Source organism: Primulina tabacum, chromosome 3 (genome assembly GCF_025594145.1).
Source record: "Primulina tabacum isolate GXHZ01 chromosome 3, ASM2559414v2, whole genome shotgun sequence".
In the NCBI taxonomy this organism is placed as follows: Eukaryota; Viridiplantae; Streptophyta; class Magnoliopsida; order Lamiales; family Gesneriaceae; genus Primulina; species Primulina tabacum.
Window position 1 is genome coordinate 35,879,737 of NC_134552.1, and position 7,636 is coordinate 35,887,372.

Here is a 7,636-nt window from a genome sequence, read left to right on the forward strand (position 1 = left end):
ATCCTATCTCGGTATCTCACAATACCGTCGCTGACTGTATACAAAACACTGCCCTTGGCTTCATCTCTCTTCTTCCACTGTGCCAACTGCTCATCTGCTGCCTGACCGCTGCGAATACGGTCAAAAAGAGAGGACTGGATAGTCAAGGTAGATAAACGAGGAACTCTACCTCGAGGGTAAGTCTCAAGATCAAACTTCTGCATCTCAATCTGAAGAGGTTTCTGAATCGTCAAATGAGCCATCACTGCGACTTTTCTGCTCAAAGCATCCGCGACTACATTAGCTTTGCCCGGGTGGTAGCTAATGTCACAATCGTAGTCTTTCATAAGCTCCAACCAACGCCTCTGACGCATGTTCAGCTCCTTCTGCGTAAAGAAATACTTGAGGCTCTTGTGGTCGGTAAAGATCTGACACTTCTCTCCATACAGATAGTGCCTCCAAATCTTCAAAGCAAAAACTACGGCCGCTAACTCCAGATCATGGGTAGGGTAATTCTTCTCATGAATTTTCAGCTGTCGAGAAGCATACGCTATCACTCTCCCATGCTGCATCAAAACTGCACCTAAACCAAGATTCGAAGCATCAGTATAAAGGACAAACTCGCCGGATCCTGACGGTACAGCCAAAACGGGTGCTGAGATAAGAGCTTGCTTCAAAGTATCGAAGCTCTTCTGACACTCCTCGCTCCACACAAACTTCACATTTTTCTTGGTTAGTGCTGTGAGTGGAACGGCAATGGATGAGAATCCCTGAATGAACTTCCTGTAATATCCTGCTAGCCCAAGAAAACTGCGGATCTCTGATGCATTCTGAGGCACAACCCAATCTCTGACTGCTGCAACTTTCGCCGGGTCTACCTCAATGCCACTGCTAGAAACAATGTGTCCCAAGAATGCCACCTTCTCTAACCAGAATTCGCACTTACTGAACTTTGCGAATAGTTTATGTTTCTGCAATGTCTGCAACACTGTGGTCAGATGCCTGCTGTGCTCCTCCCGACTCTTGGAGTAGACGAGAATGTCATCTATGAACACTATCACAAACTGGTCGAGGTACGGCTGAAAAACACGATTCATTAGATCCATGAAGATCGCTGGCGCATTCGTCAGACCGAACGGCATCACTAGGAACTCGTAGTGGCCATAACGAGTCCTGAAAGCTGTCTTCGAGACATCAGCATCTCTCACCCTCAACTGGTGATAACCAGAACGCAGATCTATCTTGGAGAAAATCGAAGCTCCCTGCAACTGGTCAAACAGATCCTCAATCCTCGGCAGTGGGTATTTATTCTTCACTGTAACCCTGTTCAACTCCCTGTAGTCAATGCAAAGCCTCATCGAGCCATCCTTCTTTTTCACAAATAAGACCGGCGCGCCCCATGGAGAAAAGCTCGGGCGAATGAACTCCTTGTCGAGAAGTTCCTGAATCTGCTTCTTAAGCTCTGCCATCTCTGTCGGTGCTAGTCGGTATGGCGCTTTGGATATCGGAGCCGTACCTGGCATAAGCTCAATGGAAAACTCCACCTCTCTCTCGGGTGGCATACCAGAGACGTCTTCGGGAAAAACGTCTAAGAAATCTCTGACAATCGGAACATCTGAGGCTGACTGGCTGGGTTCCTCGGGGACAGATAAAAAGGTCGCTAGAAATGCCCGACACCCTCTATGCATGAGTTTCCTAGCCTGAACATAAGGAATAATGCGCGGTAAAGGAAAGTACATGTCCGGCTCAAATAAGAACTGCTCCATTCCAGGCGGTCGGACAAGAACAGATCTCCTCTGGAAGTCTATCAACACTCTGTTCCTCAATAGCCAGTCCATCCCTAGGATGATGTCAAATTCCGGCATCGGTAGCACGATCAGATCCGCATAAACAAGATTACCGTGCAGCTCAAGGTCTATACCTCGGATAACATTGGTGGCTGCCATCTCCTCGCCTGACGGCAACACTACTGAAAAGGCTGTATCTAGCCCAATGGTCTGGATCTTGAGAAAGTTTGCAAAGACCTCCGAAATAAATGAGTGAGTGGCCCCTTAATCTATCAAGGCCTTGGTAGCGGAACCAGATATAAAAATTCTCCCTGAAAGAGCGGAGCTCTAAGTTGAATCCCACTACAAGATCTAAACTTATAGACATGCAAAGGTCAAGGTTCCTCTAGCTTAATTCCTCTGAAATAAATCTGAGTAGAGCATGCAATCCTATAACAGTTCTAAGTTCAAAAATCTAAATCCCGATTCCCAAAATGCTGAAATTCGAAGAATAACTTAAAGTTTAAAGGTACCTGTCAACAACATAGTCTCCGGGTTGGTTTCTGCGGCATGGAGAGCAAAAACTCTGCCTTGGGTAGGCAGATTCCTCTGAGGGCACTGCAGCAACATGTGGTCTGGACTGCCACACTTAAAACAATTTCCTGAGCCAGCCATACATGCTCCAGGATGGCGACGTGAGCACCTGGGACAAACTGGGTGCTCTTGAGTCCTCGGGGCTGGGCGTCCCCGCTGCTGCTGCTGCTGCTCTGCTGGCCTCGGTTCCTGGGCAGTCCATGAAAAGGCCTCTTATTCTGCTGCTGATGCTGATGAGGAGGAGGGCGGTGCGGTGCCTGGACTGGGCGCTTGCCCTGGCGATCCCTCTCGATATCCCGCAGATCCTGCTCTGCGGCTAAGGCCTTGGAGACGGCAATCTCATAAGTAGCAGGGTCAGATACCCTAACATCCCGGCGCAAGATCGGCCGTAAACCCACCAGGAAGTGCATCAGCTTGGCTCTGGCATCATTCGCTATCAGGGGCACAAAGTGACAGCCCCTCTCGAACTTTCGGATGAACTCCGTAACCGTCATATCCCCCTGTCTCAGGCTCATGAACTCGGTGGTCAGCCTGGTGCGAACCTCCTCAGCAAAATACTTGGAGTAGAAAACCTCCGTAAAGCGGGTCCAAGAAAGTGTAGCCAAGGTCAGGGCTACCGAAGCTCCTTCCCACCATAAGCGGGCGTCTCCAGTGAACAGGTAGGTGGCACATCGGACTCGGTCTGCGTCCCCCAGCTCCATAAACTCAAAGATGACCTCGAGGGATTTGATCCATCTCTCGGCAACCATGGGGTCAGATGTCCCAGAGAATTCCTTCGGGCGCATCTTCATGAATCGCTCATAAACAGCCTCGGGCCCTGTCGGCCTGGCTGCGGCTGCGGCTGCGGCATTGCCCCCCGCAAACTGTGCGAAGAACTGTGCCATCCCAGCTAACATCTGGGCACTCATGTCCGGTGGTGGCGGTGGAGGAGGTGGTAGGTCTCCCTCCGGTCTATGCTCCTCTCTGTCCTCTCGGCGAGGCTCCACCTCTCTGTTGCGCTCTAAAATGCGTCTAGGGGGCATACTGTTCCAACATAACCCATACGTAACTAACATGCATAATTCCATAAGTTATTTTAAATGAACACTGAATTACTGAAAATCTGGAAGCATGCTGACAAAATAATTCATGCTTTAACTAAAATGCTGAACAAAATGCTGAACTGAAAAACTTACAGACCGAAGACGTGGCTTCGTGAGCTTCTCGCGGTCAGTAGTAGTGAAACCCTATACAGAACCACCGCTCTGATACCAACTGTAACGGGCCTAAAACTCCTTTCTTGAAATTTGCGGAAAATTAAAAATTTTCTTTTTAAAAGAACTTAAATGGCATCATTCATAAAATCACTGGGGAATCAAGTTCAATGTTTAAAATAATAGCAGCGGAAGAAAATAAAGTTTTGCCAACAATAACAACTTAAAAATTATCCAACGACTGATAAAAATTGTTTGCGGAATAAAATAACAACTGCTGCACTGAGGTCCTCGGGTGCCACTACTGCCGACCCAAGCTGGCTCACTGGTCCCCGCCCTCGGCCCTGGCCTCATCAGTACCTACAACAATCAAGTCTAGTGAGCCTAAAGACTCAGCATGCATATATCGCATCTAACGAGTAAAAATCGGAATTAAAATATGCATGGGATAAAATATCATGTCCTGAGGCATACTGAAAATAATCTGTACTGAGCAATTATAATACGTGCATAACTGAACTGATAATCACAGTAAAAATATTTGCTCCTTGGAGCCTGTACTGAAATAACTGATAAAATTTTCTGTTGAGATTATGTTTTACGCCTGTGGCCACTGCACTAAGCTGAACTGATCGGTAACTGGCTACCGGGGAGGCTGAAACTGAACTGAGCTGGCCGGTCACTGGCGACCGGGTGGTACCATACTGAACTGATCGGTCACTGGCGACCGTATGAAATAACACTCCCACATAGTGAATGAACCACAAGCCATATCGCATAAATCTCAAAAATAATCATTTTCTATTTAATGCACGTAAAATAATTAACTGGCGTAATGAAAATTCCTGTAATTTTACCAACTGGATTGGATTGGATCGTCCCCAGGCTCGCTGCAACCTAACTGTGCCATGAAAGATATGCAATAGCTTAAACTTGACCAACTATGCAATTTACATTCAAAAGATGCGACTATGACGCCTAATGACTTCGCATTTAATCATGACTCCGAGCCAACCTGAACCGACACCGAACCGACGTATAGTCATGATTAAAATACGCTGAAAAATCATAAAATAATGCTCCTAAAATGATAGGGTCGAAATCTAGGTGGAATGGAGGCCAAAACACGAAACGCTCTTTCGAGAGTCAATTTGGCACATTGCACCGTAAATTCTCGTACGACCTCGAAAATGATCCGAATGACGAACGGTCAAAAACATGACCTTCCCAACTCAATGAGGCACTGTCCAGTCCAAGCCCATGGGCTAAAAGCCAACCAAGAACTCAAATGAGCCTTCTAAACGACACAGCAACATGCTGTAATTTCCAGCAGCTGCGCAACTACGAGACTTGCGTTGGTTTCGAGACTATCGGCCATTAGGGGCGTGAACCACCGACCACAGACTCTAATCAACATCCCAAGGAATGATTTGAACCATGGCTAAGGGCTCTAGGCCAGCCACAATCCGCATCACACCAAAACTCAACCGAAGGGTCCAATCGAGAGCAACGTGCATGCGTGTGTAGTATTTTGCTATAATCGATGTCTCATGTCATTCCAATGGCCATTTGATTGACCATGGCACGATCTAGACATCTAGGAGCATGATATGAACCGTGGCTAAGGGCCATAGGCCAACCAAGATCCACACCAAGCAAACACAAACCGAAACCATATGCTGAACAAATGAAGAAGCCGAATGGGGAAAGGGGTTGTTCTTGTTGATTATTTAAAAACCGATGAGCCATGGACCAAGCCACCAAAAGGGCAACTTAGTCACGTCTTAGACATGCTAGGGGAGTGATCCAACCATGGCTAAGAGCCCTTAGGGCAGCCAAGATCAGATCCAACCCCTTGACACAAAAACTGAAATTTCGAAACACCAATCTGCGCTTATGGGAACTTGCTATCATTCTGAATTTCCAGCAAGCATGGGGCTGGTTTGAATGGGCCAAAATGGTCCTAATGCATCCTATTACGTGTCTAGGAGTCGCCTTGGGAGCCTGGAGTCGAACCAATCATCTGAAACTCACAAACCAAGAAAAACGTGAAGCTTGCCAAGGAAAAACGAAAATTCTGCATGTGTTGTTCCAAAATGTTTTGACATGTATCTCGGATTTTGCTTGAATAAACATGATCATGTACTGAAAAATAAATGATAATATGACTTGATTGAGGTTTGAAAGAAATCTAGACATGCCTGGTTTCGTTTCGAAAGAAAACGAACGAAACGACGACGACGCGGCACGGAGGAGATGGAGCGCTTCTTGTCTACCTTTCTTGCTCTCGATTTTTCTTGCCTTCCCTCTAGCTAAGAATCACGATTTTTCTACACTAAAAATGGATCTGAATGATGAGGTATTTCGGTGGTGAGGGAGGGGGAGTGATGGTTATGAAGGTGAGGAGAAGGGTGCACAATAATAGGATCATATCAAGACCAAGTCTTCCAAAATTTGAATTTTGAATTATGGTTTGATATCAAATGAGTTGGTGGATGCTTCTAGGAGGTAGTGGCCGATTTTTAGCTTGTTTTCTAGTCTAGGATATGTCCATTTATTTAATTAAATTGTGCTCCCAAAAATCCTAGAATTATCCTACTAATTACATGCAAAGAATTGGTCAAAGTTGATGAGTTGGAATGAATTGCTTAATAAATCCAAGGGGCCGAAATCATGCTAATAAAATGAGTGGGAAGTGTTGGTTATCTAGTCAACTAATAATCCTTGAAAGCCTTACTAATCCTTTAAATAATTTAGTGAGCTAACCCCTTAATTAAATAACTTAAATGAGCTCATTTCTTAATCACCTCAAATAATTAAATTAAATCCTCAAACCTCCCTTACTAACTTAAATGAACTTACTTGCTAGCTAAATTAACTTCTGGAAATATTTCTCAAATCTTAAATTCTATCTCAAAACTCCAACTCCAGTCCGGCCTCACTGAAATAACTGAAATGCTAAAAAATCAAACTACTGAACTGAAATAATGAATAATTAACTTCAAATAAATGCATTTAAAATAATTATGCAATGAAGTCAATTAAATTTAGAAATCTAGAATTATGCATGGCTTATACGTAGACTGATTTATGGGTTCTACATTATTTGTACGGAGAGAAGTGCCAGATTTTTACCGACCACAAGAGCATCAAGTACTTCTTTACACAGAAAGAGCTGAATATGCGTCAAAGGCGTTGGTTGGAGCTAGTGAAGGACTATAACTGTGACATTAGCTACCACCCTGGTAAGGCTAATGTAGTTGCGGATGCACTCAGCAGGAAAGTCGCAGTGATGGCTCATCTAGCGATTTCGAGGCCTCTTCAGTCTGAATGCAGAGGTTTGATCTAGAGACATATCCTCGAGGTAGAGTTCCCCGTCTGTCTACTTTGACGATTTAGTCTTCCCTTCTAGACCATATTCGCAGTGGTCAGTCAGCAGATGAGCAGTTGACAAAGTGCAAGCAGAGAGATGAGGCCAAGGGCAGTATCTTGTATACAGTTAGCGACGGCATTGTGAGATACTGAGACAGAATGTGGATTCCTAGTAGTGATTCTATTCGAACATATATTTTATCCGAGCCCACATGTCGCCGTACTCTATTCATCCTGGGAGTACAAAGATGTATAAAGATCTGCAGTTATTGTATTGGTGGCCCGGAATGAAGAAGGATATCAGACGTTTTGTATCCGAGTGTCTGTCGTGTCAACTAGTGAAAGCGGAGCATCAGAGATCGGCAGGTATGCTCAAGCCTCTTCCTATTCCCGAGTGGAAGTAAGAGAATATTACCATGGACTTCGTGGTAGGTTTGCCGAAGTCAGTCAGAGGATCAAATGCTATCTGGGTGATTGTTGATCGTCTTACCAAATCAGCGCACCTCTTGCCTATCAAGATGACTTTCACCATGATTCAGTATGCAGAGTTGTATATCCGAGAGATAGTCAGGCTTCATGGTATTCCCGTTTCTATAGTGTCTGACCGAGATCCTAGATTCACTTCCACATTTTGGAAGAGTTTGCATTCGGCTATGTGTACGAAATTGTTGTTTAGCACAGCTAAACCCACCGACAGATGGGCAGTCAGAGAGAGTTATCCTGATTTTGGAG